This window comes from Planococcus citri, chromosome 4, assembly GCF_950023065.1.
Source record: "Planococcus citri chromosome 4, ihPlaCitr1.1, whole genome shotgun sequence".
In the NCBI taxonomy this organism is placed as follows: Eukaryota; Metazoa; Arthropoda; class Insecta; order Hemiptera; family Pseudococcidae; genus Planococcus; species Planococcus citri.
Window position 1 is genome coordinate 6,215,202 of NC_088680.1, and position 19,881 is coordinate 6,235,082.

The following is a 19,881-nucleotide window of genomic DNA, read 5'->3' on the forward strand; positions in this document are numbered from 1 at the left end:
GTATTGATTTTTTATGATAATCAATTTTTAATCAAATAGTCATTTTTCGGAGTGAATTTAATTTTTTGCTTCGATCATATCATAATCGAAAATCGTAAAAAATAATCAATTTTTTGAGTTCGATACATCGATTTTTAATTAAATTCTCATTTTTCGGGGTGAATTTGATTTTTGGCTTCGAAATAATCAATCATATGGGATAGAAAAATCACCAAAATTAATCGATTTTTTGAATTCGATACATCTACTTTGGTTATGATCGATTTTTAATTAGATTGTCATTTTTTATATAGTGATTTGATTTTTCGTTTCGATCATGATCGATCGTGTGGGGTTAAAAAACGCAAATAAATCGATTTTTGTGGTTCGAGTTATCGATTTTCGTTCATAATCGATTTTTAATTAGAATGGTGAATCTTATCAGATCAAAATATCACATAAATGAATCGATTTTCGATCATAATATATTTTTGAATAGATTGCCCATATTTCGATGTGAATCGATTTTTCATTTCGAACACAATTGGTTATAAATGGGATCAAAAATCGCAAATGAATCGATTTTTGGTTGAAAATCCATTTTTAAGGCAAAAACTCATTTTCAATTCCAAACTTGATTGATCATATCGGATCGATAATCGCTGATTATTCGATTTTCGAAATTCGATTAATCGGGTTTCGATCACAATCTATTTTTGATGGAGAATCCATTTTTGAGAATGAAGATGATTTTTCGTTCCGTACAATAATATTAATCGATCGTGTAAGATCAAAAATCTTAATAATTAATTCGATTTTCGAGATTCGATTACTCAATCAGTTCTCGATTTACTCAATTTCATCTCAGAATTTGAGTTGAATTCTTAGTTTGGAACTCTCGATAAAAATGTCCAATTTTCAACTCCTAAGTACGAACCAATTTTCGAAATGGGGTCTCAACATTCCTCAGAAGTAATAACCCCACACCCCCGATCATGATTAGAATTCAAAAAAAATTCTGAAAGTGTTGTAATTGGTATTACTGGTCATTATAGCAAAAATCGCTTTATTCGGCTATCGTCGTTTCATCATTGTTGAATTTCTCGAAACGAGAATGTAAAGAATCGAACGAATTTTTCTAACCTTATGCGATAAGAAGTTACACACTCGTTTGACAAAATGCCTGCGAGTGCGAGCCGATTATCGCACCTACGGGTATGAGTCACCCTGACGCTATCTTTTGCAATACATTCGTCATCTTCATAAACGTCACTTTTTAACCTGTTGTCGTGTGCTTCGTATCAAAAAGTGATCGCGTGCTAAATGAATACGTTTTCGTGTATTTTTCGATCGAAAATTTCGGTTTTAGACGCGAGGTGAAAACAGATTCACCTTTTTTACTCTTCGATGTCCTTTTCGATTTATTTTTAATGTCGTCTTAATTCTCACGAGGTGTTTTTTGTGTCTTATTCATCTTATTAAGTAGCAGGTACTTATTCTTAATTCAATTCTTATCGTTGTATCAAAGTTTTAAATACTTATTTATTCTTTTCAAATGTATACGGATTAAGTACCAGTGATTCTTATCTAATCTTCTCGTTTTCTTTCAGATGTAATTATTTACACCGTGCTTACATCTGTGCCTTACCCCTCTCACATGTGACGTTTGCAAGAAGAAACTATCCAGAGATGAAAAAAATTGGTGAGTTTTTTTTTTACCTTCCTTCATTTTTTTACTTTGTGTGATATTGAATTCATAATACGAGTACTTATAAGACGATTAATATCATTGTATGTATGTAGATGTACTATGTACGACGATTAATTTACAATTTTCATTCGATAACAAATGACGCCGATTATTTGCGTGCTGTTGCATCGACGTTATGTTATACGTTACGTTATCTGTACTGCAGAAAAAAATTGGTTATTCTGCGCAGGCACAAAACGTCCGCATGTCCGATACACGAGATATGCGTACATAAACATATGTACGAGTAGTGCACTCGCGGATTGAAAAATAATAGAAATATTTTTCATTTGTTCGCGCGCATAGTCTTCCATATTTGTACGTACGTTCCTACGATTTGTTTGAGATTTTTTTTCTCTCATTTTTACAAATGGTAACTGTTTTAACACATAGGAAACCGTAAATGATAAACGCTATAGATGTAGGTATATTGGACGTATGTACATCGTACATTTTTTTCTGTTTTTTTTTTTTGGTTACGTAATCGCTTACCATACACACCGGTGCAGCTTGGTGTGATTACGAGATATTGCACGTAGACATCTCGTACAGATTGTACTGTATAGGTTTAGGTATACGAGTATGGAGATGTTTGTAGTAGGTTATATAGAAGAGGTAATGGGTATTATAAATAGGGAAAAAATACACTACTTAGTACTTACATACGTACATGTTTTTGTGTACATATACGCGATTTTACTCGTACTGTCGATGTCGTCGAACAAAGAACGACGAATTTAGGTTTTTTCAACTCTTTACTGTATCGTAATTTCATCATAGGTACAGTTCATTCGTACATACAATACGAGAACACGTGTCGATGTAGATTTGAAATTTTCGCGCGTCTCTCCTACCTCTTACCTCTTCCTCGTCACTGGATTAGTGTAAAATTGATGTCGATGTTGATTTTTCTTGTGTATTTACAATTTTATTGAATTTTTTTCATTCTCTGCGAGTGCCCATTTTGAAAGAATGAGTCAGCGAGAAAGGAAGAGGGTCACTGAGGACTCGAATTCATAAAATAAATGAATATTCGTGCTCAGTGACCCCGAATTAGTAGCATTCGATATGCCACACCATATTTTCAAAATTTTTTGGATTTTTTCCTAAATAAAAGGAGGGGGAGGGGTTTTAAAGGGTTGTATCCGAAAAATAAATGAATATTCGCATTCGTAGCTTTCGTAATACCCTCAACAGACGATACTTCAATCGCGATTCATCATTTTTTTTAGTATTTTCACGATGGTTGAGGGTTTTGCAGGAGAGTTGATAGGTAGAGGGGAGGAGGGTTAAAGGACCCGAATCGAAAAAAGTCAATATTCGATTTCAAAGACTTCAAATCGATAATAGTCCGGCATATGACAATAGGAGTAATCAAAATTTCAAGTGCTAAAGTGAATTTTTGATTTTTGGTGAATTTTTGGATTTGGGGACAATTTACCTTGCGCAATTTACTCCGCGCAATTTACCCTGCGCAATTTATCTCGTGCGAAAATTTATCTCGTGTGAAAATTTATCTCGTGCGAAAATTTACCTCGTAAGATGATTGATCTCGTGAGAAAATTTACCTTGTGTGAATATTTACCTTGTGAGAAAATTTACCTATTTGGAACATTTTTAACATGAGTAAAAACAATCACGACAAATTCAGGAACACAAAATGGTAAATTTATATTTAAAAATGAAGTATTAAAATTGCACAGCCCGGCACAGGTGAACGATTACTATTGTCGAAAGGGGAGGAGAAAGCGTAGTACTCAATATGTAATATTATGGGCAACTCCTCATAGATGCTCCATAAGATCTTCATCTTTTCTTTCTGAAAATTTCGAAACCACACATTTTTCAGCTTCTGGGTGGCATCTCTGTAAACTTTTATTTTTTTCTGAGGAGGTTCACCGGCAATCGTTTGCTCATACTGAGCCTCGGTTATACACTGCTCCTATTTTAAGGCAGCTGCAAATCTAAATAATTAGCGTGAATATCAATCACTGAGAGCTTGAACTGTGCTTTGAGAATTATTTCATGTCATTATGAATGAAAACTTTGATAATAAAATAATGCATGTTTCAAATGGTGTTTCCTTACGCGGTAAATTTTCTCACAAGGTAAATTTTCTCACAAGATCAATCATCTTACGAGGTAAATTTTCGCGCGAGATAAATTGTCTCTGGAGGTAAATTGCGCAAGGTAAATTGCGCGAGGTAAATTGCGCGGGGTAAATTGCGCAAGGTAAATTGTCCGGATACCGAATTTTTGAAAATCCAATTTAGGCCAAAAATGAGGGGAAAAATCTAAATTTTACTAAATTGATCAAGAAAGCTTAAATTTGAGATATACCCTATTTTCGACATGCCAAATCGATTGGAAACGGTTTCAAACCGTTTTGAGCAGTTCTGGAGCCTCCAGCAGATTTTTAGAACTCGAAATTCCCACAAAATTTCTTCAAAATGGAGTTGGATAGCCGAAATTTATTCTGCAAACTAATTTCAATACGCTACGAAGTCAACTGCAGCGGGATTTCAAATCGTTTTGGAGCCTCCAGCGACTTTTTGAAAATTCCTGAAGCCTCCAGCAGATTTTTGAAACTTGAAATTTTAACAAAATTTCATCAAATGGAGATGGAAAGCTGAAAATTACTCTACACTCCAATTTTAACACCCTCTGAAGACAACTTCAGGTAGGTTCAAGTCATTTTACAGCCTCCAGCGACCTTTTTGAAAATTACTGGAGCCTCCACCAGATTTTTAAATCTTTAAATTTTCATCAAATGGAGATGGAAAGCTCAAAATTACTCTACACTCCAATTTTAACACCCTCTGAAGACGACTTCAGGTAGGTTCAAATCATTTTAGAACCTCCAACGACTTTTTTGAAAATTACTGGAGCCTCCAGTAGATTTTTGAAACTTGAAATTCCGCAACATTAATTTATCAAATGGAGTTGGGAAGCTGAAATTTACTTCGCAGGCTACATGGTGGTTTCAAATGGTTTTGAAGCTTCCAGCTACTTTTAGGAAATTTCAATTTTCCAAAAAAACGCCATACAACCTTTCAAAAAGTCGCTGAAGGCTCCAAAACGACTTGAAATCCATCATCAGTCAACTTCATAGCGTATTGAAATTAGTTTGCAGAATGAATTTCGACTCTCCATCTCAATTTGATGAAATTTTGTGAAAATATAAAGTTTCAAACATCTGCTGGAGGCTTCAGGAATTTTCAAAAAGTCGCTGGGGGCTCCAAAACGACTTGAAATTCACTTGCAGTACTTCGTAGCGTGTTGAAATTAGTTTTTTGAATAAATTTTAGCTTTACAACTGCAATTTGATGAAATTTTGTGGGAATTTCGAATTTCAAAAATCTGCTGGAGGCTCCAGAACTGCTCAAAACGGGTTGAAACCGTTTCCAATCGATTTGGCATGTCGAAAATGGGGTATATCTCAAATTTCAGCTTTCTTGGTCAATTTGGTAAAATTCTGATTTTTCCCCTCATTTTTGGCCTAAATTCGATTTTCAAAAATTCACCAAAAATCAAAAAACGCACTTTAGCACTTGAAATTTTGACAGGTGATAAATTTTTGCATGATCTTTCGATCTACCTTTGTAAGGTTTGAAAAATTTCGTGCAAGTCCTATGTTGAAACGCAAAATCTGCAATTTCGGCTGACCTGTCAATCAAAATGGCCGCACACCTTGTAAGTAAGGCTAACTTTTTTTTGGGCAAGTTTACTTTAAAATGTTCCTTAGGATGCCCCCTTTAAGAAAAAAGTTGTCTCGGAGGATCGGCGGGAGGGGGGGTGAAATTACTCCTATTGTCATATGCCGGACTATAACAGTCGATATGGTGCGTCCTTCACTTTGAAATTTTTTTCAAATTTTGATCGAAATCTGAGATTTTTATCCTCCCTATTTTTCATCCCAGCCACACAATTCAGAAAATTGAGTCTCAGATGGGAAGGTGACATCTCAGGAGGGGTGCAAATTTGGCATAGGTCTCAGTAAATTCAGGGGATCTAATAGATAGTGAAAGTAGTCAAAAAGTAGTGAATTTAGTCAAAAAAGTAATGAAAAAATGAAAAAATATAAAACTTTCAAATCGTTGAAAAAAAGTTAATTTTTGATAAAATTGGTAACTTTTCAAAAATAATTTTAATTGAAATTGAAAAATACTTTGTAGGTAAGTAGGATATAAATTTTCTTTCAATTTCATTTTTTTTTTTTTTGAAAAATTTCTTGTGAGAAATTTGAGTTTGTAAATTTTTGTGTGTGGAGTAGGGGGTGGGGGGGGGGTAAAATGGTGAGGTTTCTGAAATTGATTGAAAAAAGTAGTAAAAAAGTAGTGATTTTTTTAAAAAAAAAAAATCTGTAAGATACCATTAAATCACATGCAACGTCGTTAAAACGAGTAAAATTCCATAAAAATGCTTTTAAAATGCGTTCTTATTACCAAAAAGTGATGAAATTTTTCAGTAAAATTTACCAAAAGTCGAAAAAGTTGCATAAAAACATGTTGAAAGTGACACATACTCGTAATAGTAGTACTTTAAAAAAATTAAACGCAATCGATTTTCAATCGTGGTAAATTTTTTAGTCTAAAATTGATTTTTGATTTCAATCATCATATTGATCACAATATAAAGTGAAAAATCGCCAAGAAATCGATTTTAGGGGGTTCGACTAATCACAGAATCGAAAATCGCAAAGGAATCGATTTTTGGGATTCGATTAATGGATTTTAAATGCTGTTCAATTTATGCGAGCATAAATCTTGACTTCTCATTTCATAGTACATAATCGAGCACGTAAATCGAAAATCGAAATCGAAAATTAATTGATTTTTCAAACGTGATGAATTTTCTAGGTAACATTCATTTTTGATTTCAACCATCAATGATCACGATATAAAATCAAAAATCGCAAAGAAATCGATTTTAGGGGGTTCGACTAATCGATTATTAATGCTGATCGATTTCGCAGGATTGATTTCTCATTTCAAAGATGATCGATCACATGAAATCGAAAATCGAAATCAAAATTTAATCGATTTTTAATCATGATGAATTTTTGATCTAGAAGTTTATTTTTGAGGCTAAAATTTATTTTGCGTTACATTCCTCCCAATACCTCAGGGTTTGTCTACCAAACCATCTATGATGCAATTTCCTTTTCCCCAATTTTATGCCAATATAACAAAGTTATACTAGGGGATTTTAACATCTCAGAATATGGGCAGTCTCAGCCTCTTAATAGTAAAGTCAGAGATATCCTTGAGTTCATTCAGGTGGGCCATCTTCAACAGGTAAACAGAGTCCCTAATGCTCATAACAAGTTCTTGGATCTAGTCATTACCAATCTACCTCAAGTCTCTGTACAAAGAGGGGAATCCCTGCTAGAGAGAGAAGATTTGCACCATCCACCCTTGCTAGTTAAAATACCCCACCACAAAACTACAAAAGCTGCAAAGCATTGCCCAGGGGATTTTTTAAGGCTGAATTTTGCTAAAGCTGACTATTTAGGACTATACTGTGCATTCAGGGATTTCAAATGGGATGACTTGTATAAAATAACCGAAGTAGATCAGGCAGAGGAATTCTATTCCAATGTGGTAGATGAGATAATTTCTGGCCATGTACCTCGCTTCAAGGAGAGGAAAAAAGGAAGTGGACCAAAATATCCTTCTTGGTTCAGTCGAGAGATAATTAAAAATTGAAAGAGAAGGAGAGGTCAAGGCAGTTGTTTATTAAAACTGGTCTGCTTGAGCACCAGGAGAAGTTTAAAAGTCTGAGAAAGGAAACTAAAAACATGACTAAAATTGCCCTCGAGGACTATAATTCTAGACTTGAACAAAATTATAATGCTAATCCCCAAAATTTCTGGAAAGAAATAAATGCAAAAAGAATCTCTAAAAATGACTCTGGCACTAGCATAGTTGATATGCATGGAATAGAGAGACAGGGAGATCGCATCGCCGATTCATTCGCTGAATTCTTCCAGTCAGTTTATACAAGTGATGATCTAGCCAATATTGATGATATAGTGTGTGATTCAGCCCTAGGTGCTGGTTCCTCAATATTTATTAGAAATATAAATGAAAGAGAAGTTAAAACTGTTATCTCAAAACTCAAAACTAAACACTCACTAGGACCAGATAATGTACCCTCTTATGTATACAAGGGAGTAGGAGAATTTGTGGTTAAACCCCTTACCTTTATATTCAATTTGATAATCGAGAAGAGTAAATTCCCAACTGCATGGAAATGCTCAAAGGTTATTCCTGTTCCAAAAAAAGAGGCACCAGGGAACGTTACTAATTATAGGCCAATCTCATTAATCCATATTCCCTCAAAGCTGTTTGAAATGGTGGTATATGGCAGACTATATCCTAAAATTGAGAACATTATTTCAGCAAATCAGCATGGCTTTGTTGAAGGTAGATCAGTCAACACAAATTTAATCAACTTTGTCGAATATAGTCTGAGCTCCCTTGATGGTTGTGGCCAAGTAGATGCAATATATACTGATTTTAAAAAGGCATTTGATAGTGTAAGCCATACTTTATTGATACAAAAACTAGCTAGACTTGGCTTCTCTCAAAATTTGTGTAAATTGTTCTGGTCTTATCTTAATGGTAGAGTCCAATATGTTTCTTATAAAAATTATAAATCCAAAATTTACCCCTGTCCATCAGGTGTCCCTCAGGGTTCTAACTTGGGTCCCTTTTTCTTTCTCCTGTTTGTAAACGACCTACCATTAGTGATACATAATTCAGAAATACAGCTTTTTGCTGATGATGTAAAGATGTACAGGAAAATTGAAGATATAAAGGATTGTCAGGGTCTTCAAGCAGATTTGGATAGGTTTGTGGAATGGAGTATCAAGAATAAACTGTCCCTTAACATCTCCAAGTGTGGAACAATGACATTCACTCGAAAAAAAAATGTTTTGAAGTATACTTACACAGGTAATGAGGAAGAACTTTGTCGCTTGACCACTGTTCGGGACCTAGGTATAAATCTTGATGTGGGACTTACCTTCAAACATCACATTAATACTGTTTTGGCGAAGGCAAGGCGGATGGCCTATTTTGTTGTCAGAAATTCAGTGCACTTTAAGAGGATAAGTACACTCAAAGTCCTATACTTCTCGTTCATAAGATCTATAGTTGAGTTTGGTGTACTAATTTGGTTCCCTCATACTAAAAAATTTGTGGAAGAGCTTGAAAAAATTCAAAACAGATTTCTAAAATACCTATATTTTAAAACTTTTGAATATTATCCCCATGATCTATCTCAAAAAGAGCTTTTAGAAGGGTTTGAAGTAGATTTGCTATTAAAGAGAAGAGAGACAGCTGCACTGATGTTCCTATATCGCACCTCGGGAGTTATAAGGTCACATCTCAAAAAAGTGAAATTTTACAGGAGAGTGATTTTCTTTTTTTTTAAAACTTGATTCATTATTTTCATCAACTTATAATCAATTGTGAGGAATGAGTAGCATGTCATTTTGAAGATTGGGTATCCTACCTTTATTTAGCATAAGAATATTTTGAAAAATAAAATCTTAAAGAGGAAATATTTCAATGTTTGGAAAACATTTTGAGTTATAACCTTTCATAAAAAGTGATCTGGAGGCGAAAAAAAGCGTCCAAAAAAATTTTCATGTTAACAAAATTGTAGAGAATTAAATTTCCAATCGACATAATGTCGTTAGTTTTTTTCTAGAGTGCTTAGTTTTTGAGTTTTTCCCAAAAAACTAAAATTTTAATATATATGCAAATTAATTTTTCTGAAAAATGTTCTATTTTAAAAATTTTTTGTTTTGGAACAAACCTACAAAAAATACACTCCTTTTCATTATTTTACATCTTAAAAACGTTCAACACTATCGAAACTGGTTTCTGACACTTTGTATGTGCAAATTTTACTCAAAGAAAGAGGAGTTTTTTGAGATGTGACCTTATAACTCCAAACAACTTGCAATGTTGTAGAAATTTTGAGTTAGGCCCTTTGCATTTTTTACATGATCTAAGCAGCATACCCGACTAAAAGTGTTATTTTTGGTTGCAGGGGGTCATGCAAACCCCAAAAATGCAAAAACATCAAAATCGATTTTTTTTTGAGATGTGACCTTATAACTCCCGAGGTGCGATATGATCTCATCCACTGCAATGTAAAAGATAGTAACCTTTTGGGAAAAATTAATTTCTGGGCCCCAAAGATCCACTCCAGGCAAAAAAAATATTCTCTCTACACAATTACAGTACGTTTAGGATGAAGGTTTCCCCTATGAATAACATCATGGGTATCTCTGACGCTTTCCTCTGTAGGTGTGTGGATGCCGATATCTATAGTATGGGTAGGTCTGCTTTTAGGCGTGTGGTGGAGAAGGCATGGGAAAAGGAGCGTGGATGCAGTGGGAGCTGTTTATGAGCCATTTCATATCCCAGATTTTTTTTCTCTTTTTTTTCTATTTTCCCCCTCCCCCCTTTATCTGCCTTAAGTTTGGGTTTTTGCCCTCACTCTTTTGTTTTTCTTCTATTTGATTTTGTACTTTTTATTTTCTTTTTTTGCTTATCTTACTTTTTTTTTCAATGAGAAGAACTACATACATATTGATAATGTACTAATGTTTCTTTTGTTTCTTACTGGTTTTTTTTATGGTATTTTTTTTCTTTTTCTTGTTTTTGTAAGTTATAGTTTTTCAGGTCTTTTTTAGTTTTATCTCTTAGCTACAGGGCTTCAAACCCGAACGTTTTCGGGTACGGGTATCGGGTACGGGTATGAAAATTTTAAACGTTCGGGTATTTTAGGTGAAATACCCGAACTGTACCCGATCTATCGGGTATTTGGGTTCAAAATAGTCTCTATCGGGTACGGGTACAGGTTCGGGTATTCCTCATTTCATTTTTCGGGTATGGGTACGGGTTCGGGTACAGAAATTGTTGGATTTTCGTTCGGGTATTCGGGTATTCGGGTACGGGTACGGGTACGGGTTTGAAGCCCTGCTTAGCTATAAACGGTCTCTCCTGTAATTGGCTTACGCTGTTGGAGAGACCTAAATTGTAAATAAATAAATAAATAAAAATAAATAAAAATAAATAAATAAATTACAATGAAAAATCGAAAATCGAATCGAAATCGATTTTGGGAGTTCGATTAATCGATTTTGAATGTTGATCAATTTTCGAGAATTAATCTTGATTTCTCACCCTTCGTTTCAATCCATCGAGGCACACCTTGATAATCATTTTTCTGCTTCAAATAAGATGTGCTGTTAGCTCACTAGCTCAGTTCTATTGTTTCGATTACCCTACCGGATACGGTCACTGCTGAAGGGATTTATATTTTGATATTCTCAATCCAGGTCTCCTACCTCAATGCTCATTTCCTTCACGCCATTGAAAAAAAAAAACGAAAAACCACCCCGACCCTGGTACATATGTATTTAACATCCTAAGATAAATAGGTACACTTTTGTCGAAAGCTCTAATTACAAGGAATCGTATTATATGTAATATAGTCTACATACATATACGAATAAACGAAAACCATTAAAACGTTAATAAATATTTTCCTCGGAAAGGATGTGGCTAATGTGCGCCCGGAATTGGGCGATGCGTCGAATACGCGTACGCGATTTCAACACCGAATTGAACACAGAGCACAGAGCACAGAGCGCAGGAGACACGCATCCTTAAATCCGTTAATAATAATTCATTAAAATGCGATTTTTTCCTATTAGAACAATTGAAATTTATCTATATTTTTCGATCGTCCGTCGATTCAATCTCGCTCGCGGTGGGTCTCGCTTCTTCTACTCGTATCTCGCGCCAGGTAGGTACCCTCGAATTAATGAAACGTTGATAGAAAAATATACGCCTAGGTGTTTTTCATCCTACTCGTATTCTATGCTATGCTGTACAGTTAGAGTACGAGTATTTTTCTATGTAGTACCACATTTTTTTTTTTTTGTTTCGCTGTTTTATACGCGTAATTTAGCCGAAAACAATTCGTTTCACGGATACGGCTCTCTGTTTCGTTGTATAATTTTGGTAATTAATACTTCAGCCGTGTAATTAAAGTAATTTGGGTTACTGAGTCAACCGAAACACAACACATACACATTCATGTAAGTACAGATGCGAGAGAAAGAGAGAGAGAAAGATGGTGGAAAAAGTCAGCGTTTTAGTAGATTTTGTGATTGACCTCCCGCGGATCCCATTTAAATAAATGTTTCTCGTTAGTGTGCGCTTCTTCTTCTTCGATACCTACACGACATGATATGACACATTAACGTATGCTAAGTTAGTATATTTCGAAGGGAAGCTGTACAGATCATTGTTCTATTAGCCCTTTATTCTATTTTCTCATCTTTGGTTGGATGAACTGACGTGACGACGTCTCCTTTCCGATGGAATAGATCGGATCCTTGAACCACAGCGCAATGATCGAGAAAAAGGAAAGGCATCTGACCTGGCACAACGATGAACATTTTCAACTTGTAGTCGAATTTTCGTCCAAAAAACACTCAGCCCTTCTCCCCCTAACCCCTCTAGTGCAAGAAAAAACAATATGTAGGTGGGTATTTTTACCATAAAACTGAAAGAAATGACATTTTTGGGCCCACAATGACACTTTTGGCACAAAAATGATTTTTTTTTACTCGAAATGACTTCTTAGCCCTAAAAGGACACCATCAGTCCAAAAGATCAAAATACAAACATACCTATGACATTTTTGATCAAATATCAAAAAATGACTTTTTTTTACTGGAAATGACTTTTTAGCCCTAAGAATGACACCTTCAGTTCAATTAAATAACATCATTTTTTGCTCGAAATGTCTGTTTTGCTGGTCTCAAATGATACTTACCTATATATTTTTCAGTTTAAAAAAATAAGAAAATTCTCCTCGAAAATTGATCAGCATTAAAAATCAATTAATCGAACCCTAAAAATCGATTTCCATGCGATTTTCAATTCTATATTGTAATCGATCATGGTCGAAATGGAAAATCAATTTCAGCCTCAAACCAGACTTACCGATCAAAATTTTGATTATAGTTTGAAAATCGATTAATTTTCGACTTCGATTTTCGATTTTCGATTTCATGTGATCGATCATGCTCGAAATGAGAAATCAAGATTTATTCTCGAAAATTGATCAGCATTAAAAATCGATTAATCGAACCCCAAAAATCGATTTCTATGCGATTTTCGACTCTATATTGTAATCAATCATGGTGGAAACTAAAATCAATTTCAGCCTCAAAACAACTGACATATCGATCAAAATCTGATCATGTTTGAAAATCGAATTATTTTCGATTTCAATCATCAATTTCGATTTTCGATTTCACGTGATCGATCATGTTCGAAATGAGAAATCAAGATTTAGCCTCAAAAATTGATCAGCATTAAAAATCGATTAATCCAACCCCAAAAATCGATTTCTATGCGATTTTCGATTCTATAGTGATCGATCATGGTCGAAACGGAAAATCAATTTCAGCCCAAAATTTGATCATGTTTGAAAATCGATTAATTTTCGATTTTGATTTTCGATGTCATATGATCGATTATGTTCGAAATGAGAAATCAAGATTTATTCTCGAAAATTGATCAGCATCAAAAATCGATTAATCCAACTCCCAATAATCGATTTCTATGCGATTTTCGATTATATTGTGATCGATCATGGTCGAAACGGAAAATAAATTTCAGCCTCAAAACTGACTAATTGATCAACATTTTGTCAGGGTTGAAAATCGATTAATTTTCGATTTTGATTTTCGATTTCATGTGATCGATCATGTTCGAAATGAAAAATCAAGATTTATCCTCGAAAACTGATCTGCATTAAAAATTTATTAATTGTACAAGTATGTTTATTGTAATCAATTAAGTATGCTCTATTTTTTTTTTAAACTGAAAAAATGTTTTTAAAATTTAAAATGACTTTTTTGCTATGAAATGAGACCTTCACTTCAAAAGATCAAAAAAATATGATTTTCTGCCCCCCCCTCTTTTGAAAAAAAAAAAATGGAATTCATTACTCAAAAATGACTTTACACTTGAAATGATACCTTCGATCTAAAATATCAAAAAGTAAAGTAGGCCTAAATAACATTTTTAGCCCAAAAATTTTGAAAAATTTCATTTTTTATGGTAAGAGGAGTTTGAAAGCGTGGCCCCCCACGTTTAGAAAAAAATCAAACTCTGCTCCATCAGCCTCAAGCGGATTTAAGGGACCTGAAAATTGTAGCACCAAAACCTCACCGATTTCACATGCAGAATGGAATAATCCAACTAGCTTTCAGATCTTTTTTCTTCATTTTTTTATACTCGTACCTACGGTTTGCAATTGCTCGTAACATGTACATAGCACATAACGGTAGCTCTACATACATCCAACTCTAAGGTTAATCTCCTCCGGATTTCACCACGAACCGAACGCGTCTTATCGCTTCGAGATTCGCGCAGAATCACCAACGGGTAGCCAGTATAGGTACCCACTTCCTCCACATCGTCTTTCTCTAGGAACACATGCGTACGTATAAAGAGGAAGTTCACGATTTCGCCAGCACACGTACACTCATCTGTTGCGTAACTCACCCTCGAGCCTTGCGGATAACGGTGTTCGAGAAAAATAAATTAAATATAAAAAAAAACATCACACATCGTACCTACTCTTAGCAAATATGTACCAACTCTACATTATATCTATACCAGGTACTCGTTTCCGAGTGAGTGAGGCAAGGCAAGTATAACAACATCAACATTTTCGACTTACGAGTATACACAGGCCACCACAAATTAGGTACCCAAAAGGGATAGGTACATACGAGGGGGTATAGAGTAAGGATACCTCATCGAAGCAGATATACAATTATCGGTTAGAATAATAGGTCCGGCTTGGATCGTATACTCGTACCTCGCCTACGAGTAAAACAGGAAACAAAAAACAATACCTAATTTTACGACGCTTAATACGAGTACATAAACAGTACTTATCTATACCGATGTAATTTTCACTTCTAGAGGTGGTACCCTACCCTATCCATACAGATGACTAGATGAGCATAGTGCCACGACGAAAGAGACAATGCCCCGGTACATCGGTTCAACTATTCTAATGTACGAGTACACAAGCACATAAGTGTGTTTTATGGGCGAAAATAAATCGTGCACACGTCGAATTGAATGAATCTAATTATTCGACGAATCAAATTATCAAATTGATTTGAACCTACATCGTTTGTAATCTTTGCGAGTTTTAATCACAAAAAAAAACTCCTTGGTTCACCTGTGTAGACATCTGCAATTGGTTCATTTTTTTGGCAAATCTCGTTCGCGAACGAATTGATTCATATTCAGTGAATCATTCGCGAACGAATTGGTTCATTTTTGGTGAATCATTCGCGAACGAATTGGTTCATTTTTGGTGAATCATTCGCGAACGAATTGGTTCATTTTTGGTGAATCATTCGCGAACGAATTGATTCATTTTTAGTGAATCATTCGTGAACGAATTAGTTTGGGTCAGTTTATGGTGAATCTCGTTCGCGAACGAATTGATTCATAATCAGTGAATCATTCGCGAACAAATTGGCTCATTTTTTGGCAAATCTCATTCGCGAACGAATTGAATTATTTTTGGTGAATCACTAGCGAATGAATTGGTTCATTTTTACTTTAGTGAATTATTCGTGAATCGTGAACGAATTTGTTTGGTTCAGTTTATGGCGAATCTCGTTCGCGAACGAATTGATTCATATTCAGTGAATCATTCGCGAACAAATTGGTTCATTTTTTGGCAAATCTCGTTCGCGAACGAATTGAATTATTTTTGGTGAATCACTCGCGAACGAATTAGTTCATTTTTGGTGAATCATTCGTGAACGAATCGATTCATTTTTTTTTTAGTGAATAATTCGTGAACGAATTAGTTTGGTTCAGTTTATGGTGAATCTCGTTCGCGAACGAATTGGTTCATTTTTTGACAAAACTCGTTCGTAAACGAATTGAATTATTTTTGGTGAATCATTCGCAAACAAATTAGTTCATTTTTTGGCCAATCTCGTTCGCGAACGAATTGAATAATTTTTGGTGAATCACTCGCGAACGAATTGGTTCATTTATACGTTAGTGAATTATTCGTGAATCGTGAACGAATTCGTTTGGTTCAGTTTATGGCGAATCTCGTTCGCGAACGAATTGATTCATTTTTTGTGAACCATTCATGAACGAAATGATTCATTTTTAGTGAATCAGTCGCGAACGATTTGATTCACTTTTGGTGAATCATTCGTGAACGAATTGGTTCATTTTTTTGCGAATCTCGTTCGCGAACGAATTGATTCATTTTTTATGAATCGTTCACGAACGATTAAAAAATTTAATCACTTCGTTTCTAAATGATTCGTTTGGAAATTCATCATTATCTAATAAATGGAATGAAGGCATGTAATTCGAATTCATTCATTATTTATAAAACTATATTTCGAACTTTGCACAATACAATTTGTACCAAGTCAAACACTTCGTCCAAACCCTCCGAATATGGTACGAAGACGAACCAAGCCGGATGAAAAAGGAACATTCACGCTTGATCCGCACACTTCGGAGATGGAACAAAATCAGCTGTACTTATCCTCGAATTGTACATACAACTTCTGACTTGGTCCATAACATATCCACACCATTGCAGTTTCGTTGTCCCAAAGTTTCTGGCCATGAAAATCCAAAATTCAGGAGCTTCCATCTCTAGAAGGATCTCCTCCTCCTGGGCCTTATCTCACATATTCTTCACAATTGAAAACTTGGCATGCTCTGGTCATTCATTATCATTTATAGCAGACCTATGTTACTTTGATTTTCAGAGCACTCCAATGTGTTTCACTGATACGTCCCAACACCTCAACTAATTGGAAATCATCTGCTTTGTACATGAAATCTACATCAATAGAACATAATAATCACACAACACATTACATATATGTATGCATAAAGATGCCACCATACAGGATGATCTCGTCTGGTCGACTATACATACTATAAGCTTAACTAATTCGTTTTTGAAAACAGACCTTATACTAAATACCATTGGGAGAGCAGGGCCACGGCAGCAGAAAAGAAAAACCATGTCAATTGGTACGCCAGTATGACAGTTTGCGACCTTAAAAAGACCTTAAACAATATTAATTTCAATAACTCGTCATCTTGTGCCACAGGCACAGGCACAAGCACACTCGACGCTAATCTCTTATGGTAGGTACTCTGTGTCTGTAGTCTGTAAACTACACTTGTACGAGGCATAATTTTCAACACCTCCATTCCTCGTACCTATCGCTCTATCTCTAACACATTGTACACTACACACCGCGTCGCCGGTTCGAGTACATTTTAAATATTTATTCGCTTTTAATCTCAACTCGGATGAGTCTGACTGAACACGTAACGTGACTAGGACACCGTATACTATATCTATAGATATAATTTGTAAACGGCGGCGCCATTTACTCAGCCTAAATTTTTTCACCCAAACTTCGATGTATCTCGATCTCTCGAACTCGCGGCGGCCCGATGTCAATATAAATAAAATATGCTTCACGACGCCTCCATAAATAGATGGCCAACCGGTTTCTTTCCTTAAATCTTTTAAAACGATGAAATAATTATTTAAACGCGTATCGCGCTTCGCTTACATATTATAATGTATGCGAAAGTGAGAAAGATAACGTGCTATATTACAGGACTCTCTCACTCAGTCTCTGGCGCTCGATCGCTCTTCTCTCTCTCAATATTCTCAAACAGCGAAACATAAACCAGCCTGGAAGTATTATTACGATGTAAATTCACCATTCAACTGATCACGTGCACACACACAGGCTGCTGATTTATTTATGTTTTTATTTAGACTATGCGAGAATAATAATAATACATGCACACTTTGACATACCCATAGCATAATACTCGTACTCACACTTATCAACCAGTATCAGAATTTCATCTCGCTTCTCAAACCTATTTTACAGTTGGAGTTGAATCGAACTATACGTGTATTTTAACGCAATCAGGCCACTACACATTGACTAGAAAATCTCAAGAACTGGCCCCTGGGAAACTGGGAATTGGAAGGAAAGGCGATCTAGGTCAAAAAAAACTTTCGACACTCTTCATTATCTTTTTTTTTTTTACCAAATTCTCTTATTTTTGTAAGATCTTACCCCCTCCTCTCAAAATGGGTCAAAATGATACTCCCATCAAGTAATGATTCTGAAGTATGAGTACCTATGTGCCGAAAAGCATGTTGGCCCCTTGAAAATAAATCTCACCACTTTTCACTATCCGTTTTTTTTTTTTTTTTACCTAATCTCGCTGTGTTTCTAAACCACATTTCTTTAACTTCTCGTCACACAACCCCCCCCCGCCCCCCTTCTCCTATCTCTCATAATGGGAAGTCAGGATCTATGTCATCGAGTAAAGATGCAGAAATGTGCACGATAAAATACAAGTAGTTTCAGAACATTGAGATAATTCCAAGATTATAGTCCAACATTCCTAACTTTTTATAATTTTGAGAGAAATTCTCAATTTTTTCTACTCCAAAAATGATTTTGTAAAAGAAGAACAAAGAACGCCAAATGGAAAAGTTTTCAGAACATTTGAAGTAGCTAAAAGTTTACACAATCATTTACAAATGTTTTTCCAACATTTTTAATTATTGATAAATTTGAGTGATTTTGATGTTTTTTTTTTTTTTTTTTTTAGAGCATTTTTGCTAAGTTTTTTTTGGAAGTTTCGTCAAAGGCCCAATCAGGGCATCTACAGGAAATTGTAAACCGAAAATCACTAGGTACTTTTCAAAAAAAAAATCACTAGATAGTAGGTAATAGGTATCTTTCAAAATATTTTCAACACCCCCCCCCCCCCTCTCAACCCAACATCGATTTTTTTTCACTTTTGGTTTGAACTGTAATTTTGCACATTAAAGTATACGTTTTCATCGGATTTTCCACCATTTTTCATTTTTCACTACCTTTCAAGCAAAATTACCTACTGAAAATCACAACTTTTTCACTACCTACTTTCACTATTTTCACTACCTTTCAAGCAAAATTGCTGAAAATCATATATTTTATGCAATTTTCGCCGAATTAGCAAATTTTAACCATGTTTTGAAAATTCTGAATGATTTTAATGGTTTTTTTTTTTTTTTTTTAGTTTTTTTTTATTAATATTTTTTTTTTATTTTTATGAACCTAATTGAAAACGTTCAACAATTTTAGCAAAAATGGTATCATTTTTGTAAGTTTCCGGCCGAACGTTTCTTAATTTACTCTTTTGAGCTCTTTATCGTTGGCAATTCACCTACCTATTTAAAAGCTATTTTCACTTCAAAATATCCAATTTACCAAATGTACCGTCAAGTATCGGATAATTAATCCTAGTTTGAAGACAAATACACTCGATTTACGCGATTAACATTATTAACAATCATCATTACCATCATCATCATCAGCAGCAACAGCAAGATGAGCAAGAATAACCGAAGTCCATGCGGTACATAGATGTACCGATGAGATCTATCTCTGTTCTAAATTTCAAAATTCGGTAACTGCTTTCAAACCTTACTAACATAGGCCATGACTCATGAATGAGTTGACAGATCTTTGTTAGATACAACTTCTATTTATCTAATCATCGGGGTGTTAAGAGGTTAATACCAATACGTGAACGTACAGTATATAAGTAAGTACCTATAATGAAAAAAATTGTAACTTCACGCACGATAAGATTTTCCAATTTAAAATGTTGAAAAAAACAACCTCGCGGATAATGCTGCATCTTGCGCTGGGCTCTTCTGTAAGATTTGTGTAAGCAATAAGCACGTGATTACCGCCGCATTGACGTCGATGAACACGAAGGCACGGTTTTGGACATCGCACGAAGGGATGACGTTACGCAAGCCGGAGGAGTGTTGTGCTGATTAAAGGAAATGTTTACTACAAATTTAATTTCAATGTATCTATAATAACTCGTACGAATAGGTATATTGTGTACACAGATTTGCTCATCCGAGTAGATTGACGATGATAATTTTAATAGTTATTCGGTTTGGTTGCTTAAATTCGTATATAATCGTTATACTTA

At 34.9% G+C, this 19,881-nt stretch overlaps 1 long non-coding RNA gene across 2 annotated transcripts in view; it reads left to right on the top strand.

Moving 5' to 3' along the window:
- LOC135845784 (uncharacterized) overlaps positions 1–19,881 on the top strand; it is a 263,256-nt gene that overhangs the window by 166,023 nt on the left and 77,352 nt on the right. Inside the window, exons 1-2 of one of the 2 annotated variants that reach the window (XR_010558829.1) lie at positions 1,096–1,468; positions 1,590–1,681. This is a non-coding gene — a long non-coding RNA (uncharacterized LOC135845784). Of the gene's footprint in view, positions 1–1,095; positions 1,469–1,589; positions 1,682–19,881 lie in introns of those variants that run through there. The other variant, XR_010558828.1, reaches the window with a different exon arrangement.